At 33.9% G+C, this 4,617-nt stretch overlaps 1 pseudogene; it reads left to right on the top strand.

The window, feature by feature from the left end:
• Window positions 1-220: 220 nt before the first annotated feature.
• Window positions 221-382, top strand: LOC144292012 (U4 spliceosomal RNA; annotated as a pseudogene).
• Window positions 383-4,617: the final 4,235 nt, after the last annotated feature.

The raw sequence follows: 4,617 nt of genomic DNA, 5'->3' as shown, positions 1-4,617 counted from the left end.
TTTATTGTATCATGAGTAAGGAGCTTTGTGTTCATATTTCCAGCTCTGCCTACAAAGTCTTCTTATAAATTCTTGGGGGAAAAATTAGTTAACTTTTCTAGACCAATGTTTTTAGTTTTAAGAAACTTCAATGGAAGAAACACCAAGGTTGCATGATCTCCAACATACTAAGTTTACATGACGTGATGCATTTTATATTTTCTTATTTAATTTCTACTTAAGCTTTGCGTAGTGGCAGTGTCATAGCCAATGAGGTTTATCCGAGGCGTGATTATTGCTAATTGAAAACTTTTCCTAATTTCCACTTAAGACAACATGCCAAATAAAAGTGGTGATTAAAAGAATAAGTTGAACTTGACAAATACTAAAAATTATCCTTCAAATCTTTTTTATGTGACTTTTTTTTTTAATAATGAAAGCACTTATTAAGGAGGTCCTTCTTATACTATGATAATTAAGTCAAGCTGGAGTTGGATCCTAGATGGAATTACTTTATTCAAAATCAAGTTGTTTGGTTAAAAAAAAAAAAAGAAAAACAAACTTAGTTGTTTCAGTAGTTATTCCTGAGTATTTATATACATGAAGAAATCATTGGTAATCTTTAGAAACCATTTATTTCAAATAACAAGTATGCTACTTTATTAGAGAGTATTGTAAGTTCTTTGAAAATTTAGAAGTCTTCATAAGAAATCTTTTTTTACAAGTACTAAATAATATGTTGTTATGAATGCATCATCTACCAATACATTTCTTTTCAATACAGCATTTCACAATCAGGTAGCTCATTTAATATAGCACACATTTTTTTTTTTTTCAGACTGAGGGTAGAAAGGAAGACATACTAAGAGATACAAGCTTTCCTCATATTAGGGGAAGAAGCTAGCATGTGAAGCTAAAATGGTACCTAAGAAAGGATATTATTTATAGAAGCTAGAATATGAAAGGAAATGGCAGGAGATGTCGGAATTGATTGAAACACTCAACCTTGACAGCTCTGAAATTTGCAGGTTGAATACCTGCCACAATTTGTGAATGATCCTCTATATTCTTAAACTGCTTGGTTTAGCTAGCATTGTGATAGAAATGGATGAGAGAAGCCAAGAAACTCTAAGCCATATACAAGTTCCATTTCATTCCTAAGACTTATCCTAATATATGTTATTCTGCAATAAAAGAAAGAACTAGAGAAGTATATATTGATGCTGATCAGAATTTTCATCTTTAGAAACTATCCTGAATTTCAAAATGTAAACATTTCCAAAGAACATTTTCTTTTTTACTGAGGTGCTCTCTTGTAATGTAAGGAATCTGTACATGAATATGTATTTTTATTAAATGCATTTATTCACCTGTTATTAAGGTACCTGGGTATTGTGCATATGTGTCTGTCTGTGCATGTGTGTGTGTAACAGTTAAACATTCACTCAATATATGGTAATGAAGAATTTGTGGCTGGTTTATTAAATAAGATTGGCTAAATTGCAGAATGCTCTAAAATTGCAGAGTGCTCTAAATAACCAGGCCAGAAAATAATAAACGAATATTGCCAAATGAAAATGCACGGAAAATAGTTCAACTCTCTTGGCTAGTAAAGGGTAACACAGGCTTATTAAAGCCAGCCATTGGTTATGTTTGCAAGAGTCTGGGTACAACTAGATCAGAAATAAAATTACTTGGTCTCAGTTAAGTCAAAACAAGATAAATAATAAACTAGCGAGACTCTTCCATTGATGTAGAGATGTTCTTTTTAGCCTAGCAAAATCCAAATCCCACCATTCTCACCCAATATTTATATTCTTTAAACACACACAGAACTTCACGCTGTATCTCAAGTACAGAAAATATCTAACTGTAGTTATTGTAAATATTGTTGTAACATATAGATTATGTTTATATTAGAGTTATTTAAATTTATTACTTTCTCCTGAGATAATGCCAAAAATCGCACATTTCAAGACACTGAACATCTTACTATTCTCTCTCGATAAATATTAAGACCACAATGGTCACTTTGTAAAAACCATACATTTTGTTGAAGTCGAGAAATTACTAGTACCTAAACAATACTTCCAAAAGAAACAATGACTCTAGGGAAATCTAGAATAGATTTCACCTGTTCCACTAACATAGGAAAAGTGGGAGCAGGGGGCTCGTAAGTTGATGAAGAGAAACACTTTTGCATCAGTAGGTTAAGCCTCCAACTCTCGGTTTGGCTCAGGTCATGATCTCGGAGTTGTGGGATCGAGCTTCCAGATCAGGCTCGGTGCTCAAGGCAGAGTCTACTTCAGATTCTCTCTTCTTCTCCTCTCACTCACTGTCTCTCTCAAATATATAAATAAAATCTTAGAAATATAAAATATTTAACATTCAACTATTAAGGAAAACAAACAATAATATTCTCCTTTCTTCCCAGATATTTTCCAGAATGGGGACAAAGAGGAACGTTGACTTAAAAAAATTCATGAAAATACAGTGACTTTCTTATGACATTGAGAGATAGAAAAATATGGGTTCCGTTAGATACATTTAATTGATAAGAACAAGTGTTAGTAAATAATGCAATATCACTTAAACACCAAGTTCAATAATTCTAAGGAATAAATTCTGACTTTCCCACTACCACCAGCACCACCAGCACCAAAAACATTCCCTGATCTAATCACTATCCAAGAATAGATTTCACCTGTTCCACTTAACATAGGAAAAGGTGGGAGCAGGGGGGCTTGTAAGTTGATGAAGAGAAACACTTTTCCTTTTCCCTTTAGGGAAAACATACATTTTTTTTTTAAATTTACATGGAATATGCATCCTGGCTTTGGCATTTGCTTATCACTCCATCTTTATGTATCATAGTATGCTACCCCACACACTTCCAAATCACCTACCCCAATTTGGGTATCCTTTCTTGATTATGATTTTATAATTCTATTCTATCTGTTATCATACTTCAATGTCACCACTCCCCTTTCAGAGAGCAACACGGGGCCCATATAACACAATAATTGTAACTATAGAGGCAATTACAATACTTGACAAATACCAAACTCTCCAAGGTCTTTTGAATAATTGGAAGAGGTAATGTAAGAATGTGATAGCTCCAGATCATGTAGTGTTTGTTAAAAGTAATTTCTGACTGAAATAAACTCTCTCTATAAAAATTATATTGCAATATTTCAATGTAGTGTAAGCGATATCCAAATTACTGGTACAATCTGTCAGAGAAATTAAATAAAAAACATGAGAGGAAGTTATGTAAGACTAAACACACAGAATATAACTAGAAATATCTGTGATAAATATTCCCTCTTTGCTTTACATAACAGTTAAGCTACAGTTTATTTTATTTATTTATTTATTTATTTATTTATTTATTTATTTATTTTACTGTATTTATTCATAAGAGACAGAGAGAGACAGAGGCAGAGACACAGGCAGAGGGAGAAGCAGGCTCCATGCAGGGAGCCCAATGTGGGACTTGATCCCGGGTCTCCAGGATCAGGCCTGGGGCTCTAGGTGGTGCAAAACCCGAGCCACCTGGGCTGGCCCTATTTATTTTTTTAAGAAAATATCTATATATTTATTTTGAGAGAGCATGTGTGTGAGCAAGTGGCGGTAGGGGAGCAGAGGGAGAGGGAGAGAGAGAATCTCAAGCAAACTCCCACTGAGAGTGGAGCCTGACATGGGCCTCCATCTCACCCTACTGAAATCATGACCTGACCCTAAACCAAGAGATGGACACTCAACTGAGCCACCCAGGTGTCCCTAAGGTTGTATTTTGTTTCATTTTAAACAAAATTACCTAAATATGGAAGAATAATGGTATGGTAGAATGAAGATATTACATGCAACTGGTTGACCTGATTTTAAATCTCAGGTTTGCTATTTTGTTGCTCTGTGAATGAGGGAGGGTATATTCACTCTCAAGCTCACTTACCTTGCAGGGAAACTGGTATCTAATTAATAATATCTTAAATGAGAAAATGTCTGAACACAGTGCTCACATGTGGAAGGTACTGGCACTAGGTGGTCCCCACAGTCTGCAGAAGACAATGAATTTATTTACTTAATTTCTCAAGTCAAATGTTAGATAAAAGCAAAATCTGACAGGGGACTAAGTGTGCACTAATTGAGAAAATATTTTAAAACTCAAGCCTCGGTTTCATATAAATTAAGGACATTAAGGATGCCATGAGGATCAAATTAGGGAAGAGATGAGTGACTTTGTAAGTTATATTAGTAGTAAATACAAATTAGACTAAAACTGAAAATGTGATTCAATACCAAACTAAATAAAGGTGAAAAGGAAGTAGAAGAAGATGACTTCACCAGGTGCCCTTTCTGTGAAATTTTGTTATTCTACTCCTTTATCAAATTAATGTTTATTTGAAATCAAAAGTTCCTGTTTAAACCTACAAAATCATATACTTATTCAGACAATGACAAATGAACATACTGATTATTCAGTAAAGGGGTGGAGATATAAACATTATAAGAATATGAGGCATAATGGTTTATAAGACTTCTGTATTAGCAAAGGACAGATTGTGAGCATGTTAATATAAAGACAAAGAGTTGAGATAACAAGTGGAAGAATAAGTTGGAGTGAGGTGCAGAAAC

The sequence above is a fragment of the Canis aureus genome, chromosome 20, assembly GCF_053574225.1.
Source record: "Canis aureus isolate CA01 chromosome 20, VMU_Caureus_v.1.0, whole genome shotgun sequence".
In the NCBI taxonomy this organism is placed as follows: Eukaryota; Metazoa; Chordata; class Mammalia; order Carnivora; family Canidae; genus Canis; species Canis aureus.
The sequence above is the reverse complement of the archived record's forward strand: the minus strand, read 5'-3'. Positions and strand labels throughout refer to the sequence as shown.